Below are 15,492 nucleotides of genomic sequence, written 5' to 3' on the forward strand. Positions count from 1 at the left end.
TGGTACCTGTTCAGAACATCTTGACACTGTCTTAGCATTCATTCGATTTTAAGTGAAAATTGTGACTTGCTCAAATGCAATTTAAAATCCAGATCTAATCATTTATATTAACACTGCAAGTAATGATGTCTTTTCCTTTATATATCACAAAGTGGAACTGCTGTCTTCCCATTGCCTACACTCTTCCTCAACTAAAGCATTTCATAAGTGATTCATATCATTACGGCTTGTTTGGTGATTTGGTGAGATCACCAGAAAGGAGATGAATTAATACTACTTTATTTTTAAAGAAATTCAGCATGAATTTTTTTTTCATTTTTTTTTTCAGCATGAATTTTAAAGGAGCTCACCAAAACATATATCCATTAACATTCAAATTGATCAAAACTGTTTTGCTTTATATTAATGGTTACTTAAAACTTCGTCTTCTGGGCACCTGGGTGGCTCAGTGGGTTAAGCCTCTGCCTTCCGCTCAGGTCATGATCTCAGGGTCCTGGGATCGAGCCCCGCATTGGGCTATCTGCTTGGCAGGGAGCCTGCTTTCCCCTCTCTCTCCGCCTGCCTCTCTGCCTACTTGTGATCTCTCTCTGTCAAATAAATAAATAAAATCTAAAAAAGCCAAGCAAACAAAAAGCCTTTGTCTTCCCCCAAATACAATAGCAAGTAAAATTTGCTATTATTGTGGTGAAAATGCTAAGGGTCCTGATGAGGGAACAGAAGCCTGGCTGAGGACAAAGCAAAAGCTGACACCCCGCAGCCTTCCCCCACCCCCACTCCTGGGTGGGACATATGTGACATTCTTTAGGTATCTCCCAGCTATCTTAATACCTTGCTAAGAAGGGAAAACCAACCTTGACAATGGCAAGGCCTCCTGTATCCTGTATCTTAGAGGTCCTCTTTAGCATATTAAAGTTCTGTTGAAACCTCCCTTTTTCCTTATCTCCCCCAACCCCATCATACATAACCTGCCACCCAGAACAACCCCAGGGCAGCAGCTCTTTCTGCCCATGGGTCCTGTCCCCATGCTTTAATAAACCATCATTTTGCAGCAAAGATGTCTTAAGAATTCTTTCTTGGTCGTCGCCTCCAGACTCCAATTCACTGAACCTCACCCATATTCTGGAACTTCATCAGTCCCATTTATCAAATGTGATATAGTAATCTACTGCTGTATTCCCTGAATGCATGAACTGTTATTTGATCTCAAGCAAGGCCAGCATGAGGTTCTTACTCAATATGACAATGCACATTTGAGTTACCATATGGAGGGAGTGTTATCCATCCAATATCATCTGAGTCTTTCAACACTCCTTATCTCACACAATAACAATAAATCAATATACTTGTTGGATGTCTTTTTCATCTTAACAATATTGTGAAAACATTTTAAAAGCAACTATTGTGCATCACTTTTCCATGTTTAAGAATATGGAAATAATTAGTACTTCAAGAGAAGGGGTACATATCTTAGAAATCAGAGATCCTGCCGTTCGCTAAAGAGGTGAGGGGGCTAGGAGTTGGTCAGGAGAAAACATCTCCTTCTGTGGGGAAAACCTTCCTCACAGCATCAGGATCCCGGGTTGGAATCCCTTAACCAGCTGAGAGGTTTGTAGGACTTATTCTCACCTGTGAGATAAGTAAACCTGCTTTGGACATTACCCACTTCCAGCTAAATTCAAATGGAATATTAGATATCAAACCAATTTGAAAAATGTGAGAATGAAATGCATGTTCAGGGGCGCCTGGGTGGCTCAGTGGGTTAAGCCGCTGCCTTCGGCTCAGGTCATGGTCTCGGAGTCCTGGGATCGAGCCCCGCGTCCGGCTCTCTGCTAGGCGGGGAGCCTGCTTCCTCCCCCTCTCTCTCTGCCTGCCTCTCTGCCTACTTGTGATCTCTCTGTCGAATAAATAAATAAAATCTTTAAAAAAAAAAAGAAATGCATGTTCAAAGATCAAAGATAGTCATACAGAGACAAGATACCAATATGATTTTCAGAGGTACTTTCAGAATAAAAATTACATTATTGAGGATGAAATTAAGCAAACATTCCAAAATAAAGTGAATCATCCCAATATTGGCTTATATTAACATTAACATCATTAACATTAATACTAATATTTGTATCATTAATATTATTGGTTACTTTTATTTTTGGAGACCTTGAAATTAAGTCCAAAGCTTCTCAGAAATTCATGTGGTCAAGATTGAGGGAGTTCTTCCCACGGGGACCCATTGCTTATGACATAATCATAATTCAATGACTCACACAGGGGTAGATTTGATGTTGAAGATGGTGTTGCTATTTCTGTATGTATCAGTCTTCAACCATAATAACTCATGTGCTTAAAGAGTAAATGTTACGTTAAGACCATGAAAGGAAAAATCTATACTCTCTCATGGAAAAGACATTAATTACACTGTCTCTCTTTTCGATGAAGTAACATTGCTGTCAAATCCTCAGTGATCCACTGCCTATAGTACATTGTGCATATATCATGAGGACCATCTAATATTTGTGATGTTATCTGCATTAACGTTGATAAAAGGTTTACTTCCAAGATTCAGGGAAGAGAATATTATGGACCTTGTATCTGCAGTAACATTCTGAGTATCAGGACCGTATTATGATCATAGATGATGTAAACTTGTCTAGATGGGGAGAGTGAAAACAGGACCAATCCTTGGAACTGGCTTTTTTGGGGGATCCTATAAATATGTGATCCATCTGTACTGTGACTAGACCTCTTGACATACTGTCATCTTCTGCCTTCAATTTTAATATGAATTATGCTTTATAACTGGGTCTTGTCAGAACTATTTCCTAATATACTGTACTAAATTCCAAAAAGTACACACCTCAGAGCTGTTAATTAAAATGGCCTGCTGGTATAAATAAACACATATGCTGCTGATTAGCCACCCTTTAGGGGTCAACAGTGGGGAACTCCTGCTGGGCTTCTGTTAATTGTTGTCCAAAATCTTAACAGGAACTGTCTAATGATCTCGTATGGCTTTGGCCATCTGGCCCTCTGAGTTCACTTGCCAGTAAATAGCCAATCTTTAGAGGAGAGAAATATTCCTTACCAGAGGAGTACCTTAGAAGACAACCTAGCCATCCACATGTGTACAAAAGGATTGATTTGCTTTAATTCACTGATCAAACCCAATACACTCATTTAAATTACCCTTTAGATATATTTTGATGACAACTGCTTTAATATTAGCTACAAAATGAATGTTTTTGTTTTTCTTACAGAAGCAGCATTAGATGTGATTAGGACTTGTTTGTAATGCATATTATATTTATGGTCAGAAACAATGAAGAGTGCTTCTAATAATTGCTATTTCTGCATCATACTTGACAATGTTAAGTGGTGGTGTATCTTTTTCCTCCAGTGCTGTACTGTGGAACTGATGATCAGGTGCAAAGCCTAGTTTCACAAATTCTGAAATAGACTTAGGATTTGCATTGGTATTAGTCCTCTAAATGTTACAAGGATGCACTATTAGCTGGTTTTTCACTACATCATTTCCTTCCATTTTTAGATAAATGTTACAGAATAGAAATAACAAATTTAAAAGAGCTAAAAATAAAAGTGTTCATTCATAGTAAAACATTGTTTTAGAAAATCTCTCTTATTTGTCTCATTTTCAAACAGATGAAAGTCTGTATATAGGGGAAGAAGTCCTTCATCTAGAGGCACATACACACATATTATTTCACAGATAATTGTATGTTAAAGAGAAAAATACGCCTCACTACATTTGCTCTGATGTGTTTAATCTGCTCATATACTATGAAAAGAGATCTAACAGCACTCTTAGTTTACCTAAACAATGGAAATGGAAATTAATAGGGTACTGTATTTTGTTTGTATTTCATCTTATTGGTATTTTGCCTTATATCAAATAGATCCTTTTCTTTCTGAATTTTCAAACTACTCTCTTTCCCAGAAGATATATTTTCACCTAGGGTTTTGTTTAACTGGTGAATATTATTCTGAGGAAACGAGGTACTGGTAGAACAATATTCATGGCAGTGTTCATGTTGGCATATGACTGACTGATCAGTGAAGCCACATGGATGGTCACATTCAGCCAGCCTGTGACTGTCAACTGTAAGACATCAGGATTGTTCTTTAGCGATGTTGCCCTGACCCTGATTATGAAAAAAATAAATAAATAAAAACCATTATTTCTAAGGTTTTACAAAGAGGAACAGAATGTCAAAATTTTTCATGTTGCAGGTTTTATCCTACTTCTCCTTCTTCTATGGTAACTGTTGACCAGATCTGAGGTATGAATGGGAGATGAGGAACCAACTCAAACAACCACCACATTCTTCTAGAACTCACTTCACCGAAGAAATTTCCTTCAGACCACTTTCCCCTCTCAGAATCAAACATTTCTTTCTAGATATAATTAAAAATGAAACAAAGCAACAAAAGAAGTCTTGAATGACTGGTGTCCTCTAACCTCTACATTCTTCCAGAACCCAGAACCTTCTTACTCTTTTTCGCTTGTCCTGCCATATCCTGCTTAGATCATAGGAAATCTCCTTGGAAAATCTTCTCACATTGTGTTTCTTCCACACATTTCTTCCTTAGTGATTTTCCAGGGTCTCTCTACAGTGTCTCCTAAATAGATAACATCTATCCATTCACTTATGTATTTTGTCCTTGTCAACAGTACAGAAAAAAAAATACAGTTTTCAGGGTGTAGACTTCTTGCCTAATATTTATTCTTTCCAAAAATATTTCTGTTTAAGAGATTTCGGTAAAAAAACCGAAGCTACAAAAAAGTATTTATTATTGAAGTTATTTGTCAATATTTGATTGATTCTTTACTTCAAGTAGGCAGAAGACAAGGTAATTATGCATATTAATACTAATCTATATCACATTTACATTAATGTCCCCCAAATTAGTAATTATGCTAAGTGGAAGGAAATAAAGATTTAGATGTTATAGGAAATCACTTCAAATCAGTATCTAATTAATTGAAAAATCATTAACATGATTTTTCAGGACCTATATTGTTTACTTCCGTTGTACTTTGGATTTTTTTTCCAAATTGGAGATAAAAATCACATAACACAAAAATTGCCCCTCAAGCCATTTTGAAGCGTACAATTGAGCAACCTTCAGTAGATTGAAAATGTTGTGCAACTATCAACACCACCTAATTTTATAATATTTCCATCACTTTACAAAGAAATGTCTTATTCATTAAGCAGCCACTCCCTAGTTACTGCCCTGCCCTCAGCCCCTGGCAACAACAAATCTGTTTGCTGTTTCTGTGGATTTCTCTATTCTAGCAATTTCATAATCATGGAGACAGACAACATGTATGTGGTTTCTTCACTAAGCAGTGAAAGAATTGTTTTCAAGATTCATCTATGTTGGAGCATATATCAGTATTTCATTTTTTTAAAAAGTTTTTATTTATTTAATTGAGAGAGCAAGAATGAGCAAACACAAGCGTCAGGTAGAGGGAGAAGCAGGTTCCCAGCTGAGCAGGGAGTCCAATGTGGGACTGGATCCCAGGATCCTGGGATCATGACCTGAGCAGAAGGCAGACACTTAACCACCTGAGCCACCCAGGGGTCCCTCAATATTTCATTTTGATGTTCAAATATTTTGTCATATGGCCGTGCCACTTTTTGTGTATCTATTCATCACATTATGAATATATGAGTTATTCTCACTTTTTAGAGATGACAAATAATGTTATGAACATTTATGTACAAGTTTTTACACTTGTTTTCAATTTTCTTGTGTATATACCTAAGAGTAAATTTGCTGGGTTGTATGGTTATTCTGTCTAACATCCTCAGGAACCATCAAACTCTTTTCCATGGTAGGTTTAACTGTTTAACATTCCTATCATCAATGTATGGGGTTCCAATTTCTCCACACCTTTGCCAATACTGAATGAAAATTCTTCTGACTATGGACACCCTAGTGAGTATGAAATGGTATCTTATTCTATTTTTATTTGGTTTTCCATAATGACTAATGATGTCGAGACGTTTGTTGGATATATTCTTTGGAAAAATATCTATGGAAATTTCTTGCTCATTTTGTAATGAACTAGCTTATTTTCTGCTTTTGAGTTGCAAATTCTTTATATAGTCTGGATACATGACTCTTATCAGATATAAGATTTGCATATATTTTCTTCCATACTGTGGCTTGTCTTTTGACTTCTCTAATGATAACCTCTGAAACACAAATTTTTTTTTTAATTTTGATGATGTCTAATGTATGCATTTTTCTTTTTTGCTTGTGCTTTTGGTGCCATATTTAAACAAGTGTTACTTACTGAAAGGTCAAAAAGATTTACTGCTGTGTTTTCTTCTAAAGACTTGATAGTTTTAACTCTTATGTTTAGATCCCTAATCCATTTTGAATTTTTAAATATAACGTGAGTAGGGCCAAATTCATTATTTCCCATTCGGCTATGAGTTGTCCTAGCATCATTTGTTGAAAAGACTGTTCATTCCCCTTTGGAGAGTCCTGGAATTTTAACTGTTTTTATAAATTTTTAAATTTCTGCATAGTCTATAGTAATGTCTACTTTCAGTCCTGATTTTAGTAATTTGTCTTCTCTATTTTTTTATGGGTCAGTCTACCTAAAGATTTGTTATTTTGTTGGTATTTTGAGAAATGAAATTTTTAACAATTTGATTATATTGTTTTTCTATTCTTTATTTTGTTTATTTCCACTTAAACTTTTTTTCCTACTACCTGCTCTGGATTTAGTTTGCTCTTCCTTTCCTTGTTCCTTAAGGTGGGAGGGTAAGTAATTAATGATCTTTCTCATTTTTAATGTAGGTATTTACAGTTTTAAATTTCTCTTGGAGTACTGATTTTGCCATATCTCATAAGTTTTGTTTTGTTATGTTGTGTTTTTATTTTCATTCATTTCACAGTATTTTCTAATTTCCCTTGTGATTTCTTTTTTGGCTCATTGATTGCTTGAGACTAAGTTGTTTGATTTCCACATTTTTAAAAATGATTTTATTTATTTGAAGGAGAGGGAGAGAACACAGGGGGAGTGAGAGGGAGAAGCAGACTCCCCACTGAGCAGGGAACCTGATGCAGGGCTTAATCACAAGAACCTGAGATCATGACCTGAGCTGAAAGCAGACACTTAACTATTTAACAGATTGAGCCACCCAGGCGCCCCTCCACATATTTGTGAAATTTCCAGATTTCCCTATGTTATTAATTTCTAATATCATTGTGGTTGGAGAAGATACTTTGTGTGACTTCAGTATTTTTACAATTATTGAGACTTGTTTTGTGGCCCAAGATATATGACCAATCCTGGAGAATGTTCTATGTGCACTTGAGGAAAATGTGTACCGTGCTGTTGTCAGGTGGAGTATTCTATATACATTTGTTAGGTCTAATTGATTAATTGTGTGGTCAAGTCTTCTAGTTCCCTTTTAATCTAATTGTTCTATCCACTATTGAAAATGGGGAACTGAAGTATCCACCTATTATTGTTGAACTGTCTGTTTGAGCCTTGAACCCTGTCAATGTTTGCTTCACATATTTTGGGTCTCTGTGGTTTGGTGCACGTATGTTTACAGTTGTTATATTTTCCTGGTGCATTGACACTTTTATCAACATATTATGTCTTTTTTTTCTGACTTATAACAATTTTTCACTTGGAGTCTTTTTATATAATATTAGTGTAGCCACCTTAGTTCTCTTTTGGTTACTACTTGCATGGAATACCTTTTTCTATCCTTTTACATTCAACAGACCATGATATTATAACAAAGAAATTTGGTCTTATCCTGCAGAAAAGAAAGAGACATTGAAAAAAAAAATTGGAAAAGACAGTGACATAATTATACCTTCGTGTTAGAAAAAGAACCCTGAGAACTGTGTGGAAGAGACATTAAAGAGGCTGTGACGGAGGCATTCTGGACCCTGCCAACTAATGTGCCTCAAACATAGTTTCTTTCTTCTCTGGTGCATTTTCCCAATATTTTTCACATCCTTCAGAGGCAGTAGTACCTGCCACAAAAATACTGGGCCATGTTTGGGTCAGCTATTCCAATATGATTCAATTGTGAAATGATATATAGAGTATATATTATATGTTTATAATATTATATAACACTGGTTTTGTTCTTTCGAGATGATGCATTTTAGAAAAATGCTAATGCTTTCCTGCTGAATTGAATACATCTCTAGAACATTTTTATTTCCTGTACACACCCATGTGTTTATGCATACATAATGAAAACTGTACTATTCTGGTATACATACTTTTTATGTAAGCATTATATATTCTAAAGAAGAAATTTTGAACAGTAAAAGCAATAGCCTTCTGAAATAACATGGTTTAGGAAATAGTAAAATCAACCAGAATTGCAGTAAATATTCATTACAACTCAATATGTGTTAATATCATACATCACTTATTAAACTGAATTTCTTGATTATTTTTCCTTCCTTTAGTGTGTATTGAACATTAGCTGGCAGTGCTGGCTGCTGCTCTTTACGTAATGAAAGATTACCCTTATCATGCATTCTCTCACAAAAATATTTACATTTATTTTAGATCAATAATCTCATGTGAGTTTTGTGTAAAAACACATAAGAAAAAAAAAAAAGATTCCAACTCAGACATCTTGCAGCAGAGTATAAACACGAAGACTAGCATTTTGAAATTCCTTTGTAAACAGAAAGACTTGTATTATTGAACCACAAAACATGTCAAGAGAGAGTGCTTGCTTACTTTCCTGTTGCATATTATATTGGGCCTTTGTATTTGCATAGTGTTAGGCATGCAGAGAAAGGAATGTGTCTATTTGCATTTTTAACATTTGGTATCTCTGGCATAAATGAAGGTAGGCCTTCATATTCCCTCAACACATTTCTTGTCATGAAATTATCTCCCCAGTGATTCACTAATATGGTAGAAGAAGAAGAAGCCAGAATACTAGTGAGATGATCTTCAAACATCAGTAAAAAATGTAGGCTCTTGGTTAAATTTACATCTCAAATGTAATTTTAAAAATGTTTTGATGAGATTTGGTCCTGCCCTCCTTCCTCAGAAACCCATCTATCACCCCCAAACATTTCATGTGTTTGTTGATACAAACTTTTCCCTTACTTGAATATATGTATCTAACCTCAAGAAATGGTACCACTTGGAATCTCACAGTAGCTCAATAATGCGTTGATTCATTTAAGCTAATATTCTAAGCCATAGGGCAGTCCAAATGCAAAAAAGAGAAACACTTGGATAGCAATGGTATCTTCTGAAAATAGCAGCCCAAATTGGAGATTAAGGCACAATTCATATATGTTCTAAATGAAGACATCCCTGATATAAAGGCTTCAGATACAGAACAGTGGGCTCAAATCCCAGTTTTGATTCTGACTCATTGGATGAATTTTGGTCAACTTCTAATTTATTCACTCATTTTCAAAGATCATTATTCAATAAATACTTAAAATAGTGAATAAGCCAGGAATTTACCCACTGGAATCTTATGTTATCATACCTAACCGGTCCCTTTAATTTTAATATTGTATTAAAGGTAACATATGCGAAGTACTTAGCACAACGTGTGAGACATTGTGGAGGATTTGACACCTAATTGTTGAGTGAATGGATGGATGGACTAGCAATAACCAAATATGAAAATTATTGTAGAGGAAAAAAACAACTTTCTTAGCATATGAAACAATCTTTTTAGGTAAGAACACATTAGATTAGATAGGCCTATTTATAAGTTCAAAGAGAAAACAAACACGTAATTTTAATTTTTCCATCACTCGCAATATTTCATTATATATACTTTGGTTTCCAAAATAATCTTGTGCCTCAGCTTATAAGCTCTGTCATATTATCCCTGCATGGACAACTTTATACAATTTTTGTTGCTGTGTCTGAAACATTAAAAAGCATGGTGCAAACTTGTCAAGGCTCTCACAGATTAAAGAATTGCTTGTTGTCTCAGAATAAAATAAGAACTTGCCTTCACTCATGTAATTTTTTTGGCCATTGGGAATAATGAACATTTTTCTCCACCATGTAGTTTGTTATTTATGAAAACGTGTATGTTGACATCCTTTAAGCAGAGAAAATTCAGCAATTGTAATAAATATTTGATTTTAAAAATATGTTGGAAAACATATTGTGCATAAAAATGTGTATGAAAGTACGTGAAGTTAGTATGTGAATAATGATAAAAGGAATCAATGCTTCACTAAGGTAAATGTATCAGTTCTCTAAGGTATCTGCGGGATACCTTTCTCTCATTTTTCCCTCACACCAGTGTCAGCTCTTCTTACTTTGGTGATATTTATTTACTCCTTTTTCTTTGCAGATTTACCACAAGAGTGGATATCCCTAAAAACACATCCATGTTTGAATTTTGTCAGCTTTATAAAAAGGGACTGCTACCGCCTTTGTTCTTCTCTGATCACGCTTTTTATTTCTCAGCATTGTTTTTAGATTCACCCGAGATCATTTGTGGACCCTGTTTCAACATTTTCGTTGCTCAAAAATAGTGATTCTTGGAAACTTTGGGTCTCAGGAGTCCTTTTTCTTCTCTCCTCAATAGATGGTGAAATACTTTCCCCGCCAACCACAGTTTACCATTGTCCGTATCAACACCAGAACAAAACTGGCATGCTTGCTGATTCTCATATTCACGGTTTCCTTCTCTGTTTTTGCATATGCTCCACCCGTCCTCAGCCAATGCATGAAACATCCAGGGATTTATAACTTAATTGTTAAGGATATACATCTGTTGCTTGCTTTTTTGTTTTATTTTTCTCCTTGTTTTATGTGAAAACATTAAGTTTTACCAAGTTACGTGAAACCATTACTTCCATCTGCTCCTACCATCCCTCCATGATACCGCTTTCTTCTTACTCAAGCACTTTCCCAAGAGGGATTATAAGTAGATCTTAGTATGGTAAACCACCTGATGCCTTGAAAAGCTGAAAATTTCTTTATTTGAACTCTAACTGTCTCCAGATTTGATGGGGTCTTTTTGGCTGGGGGTCAGTCTAAAAAACTTTTTATTTATTTTTTTTATTTTGAGAGAGAGAGCACGAGCAAGGGGGAGGGGTCGATGGAGTGGGAGAAGAAGACTCCCCACTGAGCAAGGAGCCCAGAGGGGGTGGGGGTGGGGGGGCACTCCATTCCAGGACCCGGGATCATGACCCTAACAGAAGGCATACTCTCAACAGACTGAGCCACTCAGGCGTCCCAGTCTTTTAAGTCTTTTTTTTTTTAAATTTTATTTTTTATAAACATATATATATATTTTTTCCCCCAGAGGTACAGGTCTGTGAATCTCCAGGTTTACACACTTCACAGCACTCACCATAGCACATACCCTACCCAATGTCCATAACCCCACCCCCCCTCTCCCAACCCCCCTCCTCCCAGCAACCCTCAGTTTGTTTTGTGAGATTAAGAGTCACTTATGGTTTGTCTCCCTCCCAATCCCAACTTTTTTCATTTACTCTTCTCCTACCCCATTAACCCTCCATGTTGCATCTCCTCTCCCTCATATCAGGGAGATCATATGATAGTTGTCTTTCTCCGCTTGACTTATTTCGCTAAGCATTTAAGTCTTTTAAGAAATAAAATAATGTTAAAAAAAATAAAGTAGTGAAAATTGAGGTGAATATAAAACTACGGTTTTAAGGTTTTTGAGTTAAACACTTGAAAATACTGCCAATTTTCTCCTTCCATGGAAAACCCCTAGCTACACCTGAAGTCATGTCATTCGCAGACTGGCAAAGGTGGCGTGGCTCCTGGAGTCGCCTTCGAATCGGCACGGGTATCTTGGAAAAACTGTGGTCTGAAACAGAAAGGTGCAGGCTAAAGCTGTCGGCCAGCGGGGTCGCTGGGGCTTACTTACCCTAGTACCCGGCACCACCAACTGTCCTGTCTTCCCAGAGCAGGTCTGGTTTCCCACCGCAAGCCCGCTCCGCGTCTGCCCGCTGGGAAACAAATGCAACATCTGTGTCGTCGTGGAAATCTCTGGGGCAACTCCAGGTGACCGAGATGCAGCCGTGCCCGAGCCCAGAGCCCAGAACCCCTGTCACGAGGCCCGGGCCCCTGGGACCCAATAACTCACGGTCACAGCATCCACATCAGCTCTGCACCAACTGGCACAAATCACTGTCTCAAAACCACAAAACAATGTCAAAAAGAGATGCCCTGCCGGGTCCCAGCTATAGGCGTCCCTATGTCACCCTCCCCGAGTCCGGGGTACATCCCACCCTGAGGCTTCGCCAGCGCATGTGTCGCCCAGGCCCGCGTCCGTTCCCTCAGGGTTTGGAGCCCTCCCAGGGAGGCCGACGCCTACCCCTTCCCTTTACGGGAACCGGGCTCGCCTGCAGAGCTCCAGCCCGTGGCGGGTGGGAAACAGATCACGATCCCCGGCAGCCCCGGGACCCTGGAGTCACACGGCTCCCACAATGCAACGCGGCACCACTCCGAAGGAAGTGGCGGGAAAGGTCTGGAGGCTCCTTCTCTGAAGTGCGCAGGCGCAGGAGGTGGCGGCCCACTTTGCCGGAGGCTCCGCCCACTGCTCCTGAAGGGACGAGGCCGCAGTGTGCGCAGGTGCACGCTCCCAGCTGCAGCTTCCGGTGCTTTCCTGGATTTCCCGCGGGGATCCTCTGTGCGGGAGACCAGGTCTGAGAGGTGAGGCACCGTCCCCTCAGGGGTCATTAAGGGGCGCAGGGATGAAGACGCGAGGAGGAGGAAGACACAGAGCAAGGCGTGCGCCAGGTGAGACCAGACCAGGTGGGGAGGAGGCGTGGGGCGTGCCCGGGGGACCCCGCAGAGCACGTGGTGAGAGGCTCGGGCGCCTGCCGAGGTCCTCACTGGGCTCCCGCACCGCTGGGAGGGCCGCGCGGGGCTTGGTGAGCGCTGGGCCTGTCTGAGGCTCCGCGTGACGATTCTAGGGGCCCGGGCGGAAGTTCTCGGGCGTCCCCCTCCCCCCGGACGTCGCGCTGTTGGGCGGAGGCGAACTTCCTCCGCGGCCGTCCTCTTGCGCGTGAGGGGCGGACGGCGACCTAGGGTTCAGTGGGTGCCACCGTGTCACTGTACGTATGGTCCCCTTGTCTCCACGCCGAGTCCCGGACCGCGGGATCCGCGGGGCCTTCCCGCGGCGGCGGCGGCCTTCCCCGTGCCCGTCCCGCCTGCGCGGTCGCGCCCCCGCCTCACCCGGTCCCCGACGCCTCCGGGGCCACGCGGCCGGCAGCCTGCGCTTAGCGGCGGGTCGCCCGCGTCCCGGCTCCCGGCGAGGCGCGCGAGTCCCGCGGCCTCATCGCGCTCAGAAGCGTCACGCCCGCGGCTTGATGAACTCAGGCCGAGCGGCGTCGTGTCGCCGACGTCCGCTTCTCTGCGACCGAGGCGTGGGAGGGACGGCGGGCTGGTCGCGCGCAGAAGCTCCCGTCCTCGGTAACCGTTTCTGTTTTGCGAGAGAAGTGAGAGGAGCCCCGTGTGTCCCTTGTTCGGCCCGGCGGACCCCGGCAGCCGAGGCGGGGTGAGCGCGGTCCCAGTCGCGGGGAGCCGCTAGCTGAAACCCCGCACCGGGTCGCCCCGGAGCCCTGCGCAGCCTGCGCTGCCAGGGACACACCTGAGAGCCTCCGGCGCACGTCAAAGCACTCGACAGCCGCAGGCTTGCGTTTGGTTAAGAAAAAGATTTATTTCTAAGGGTAATCAATAAATCGCTCCAAGAGGAGGGGTACGTTCGAAGAGGGGAAGGTAGCGTTGTCCCGAAAGCTCCGATAAAAGGTCGGAACTTGTTCCCTCGCTCGTGTGTTCCCACGCTGGGGAACCAGGTACGCGTGTAAAACGTAATTAAGACTAAGTATAAGAACCATTAAGGAGGTCCGAGAGCTGAGGTGAAGCCCCCCGGGGACCCCGCTTGGCTCAAAGGACTTTGCATCAGTAGAGAAGCCGTGGGCAGCTGTCACACCTTAGGTCGAACGCCCAGTGATGAGACCAGCGCAGGGACCGGAGCCTTGTTCTGTAAATGCTGTAGAGAAATCCAGATCTCTCTCTCTCACACACACACCCCCATAAAGACCTTAAGGGAAAAGTACCCCAAATACCAAAATGTTGAAAAAATCTTCTCTCTCACTAGTGGGATAAAGGAAGTAATTATTTTCTTTATACTTTTAAGCGTTTTTACAATGAGCAATTACTACGTTTGTTATTGGAAAAATATTATTAACAGGAAGAATATAAACTAGCCTATAATCATTCTTTCTGCCTTCCTACAAGCAGTTGGAAGAAGCCTGCCGTGATTTCCAATAAATTTAATATTCTTTCTCTTATTAAGGCTAATTTTGGAAATGAACTACATTGATAATATAGGTGCTAATTTGTAATAAAGGAAAGAAGGACAGAGTGGAAGTATGCCCCAGTGGGGGCCGTTTGGTACGTAGAACATGGCACCAGGCCATTTCTGGTACATGGTCTGTGTCTTTGATCTTTCCTTTTACTAGTGCTCCAATGATAAAAGGCTGGATTTTGACAGTTTAGTAGCTTTTCCTGTAGACATGACCCTAAATTTTAAGTATTCACCATGCCATTCTGGCAATAATCATGTAACAAAAATGTTTCAGGGCAGTGTGCTGCCTAATTTGTTTAAACTGCGAGCAGACAGCCATGAAAAATGAACAACACACAATAAAGATTGGGTGTATATATAGCTCATATTAAAACAATTTGGTAATTCATTAAACAGTTGTTAATGATTAATTGCTAATAATTTTTTTGTGACATAAACTTTTAGCTTCTGGACCATCAGAAAATGTCCATGACTTCACAGAGCTCACATCTTGGGGGAAGAGGTACATGGAAAATGAGTGTACAAATAGACATCCTCAAGTATAATTAGCTAAACAACACCCTGCAATGTGACCTCTATTCTCCAAACACAACAATGATGACCCACGAGATAAGCCCAACATTCAACAACCCTAGAAAGTTATGTAGAAATGAAAATATTATTGCTTTTACATAATCAAGTCTTGTTTTTTACTCTTTTTTCCTCTGTCATAACTTTGGGTAGAAACTAATCACAAAGCACATGTGCACATATATATACAGGGAAAGACACTCAAAGTACTTAGAGTCTTTGATTCCTTCCTTCCACAAGTTTTGGCTGCAGGGTCATGTCTTAATAAGCATCCTTCATGCTAAACTCTCTCACAGATTGTGCTTCTCAGGAATGCAAACTACAACATGTAGGAGATTAGGCTCTGGAAACAGAATGGCCTTTCGTAGTGGTCTTGAGTAGGACCACGATAGCCAGACCTCTGTACTCTCATCGACTTTGTCTTGGGATAAGGACCTCTGCGGAAGAGGCGTGGCCTCAAGCAAAGTGTTTGACAGCTGTAGCCAATGGGCTTTTTCCTCCTGGGTCCTAACTCAGGCATCTTTGATGGGAGACTGATGTCCCTTTTCTCTTCTTCCTTCCAGGG

Source organism: Lontra canadensis, unplaced genomic scaffold, assembly GCF_010015895.1.
Source record: "Lontra canadensis isolate GAN:19392208 unplaced genomic scaffold, GSC_riverotter_1.0 scaffold73, whole genome shotgun sequence".
Lineage (NCBI taxonomy): Eukaryota > Metazoa > Chordata > Mammalia > Carnivora > Mustelidae > Lontra > Lontra canadensis.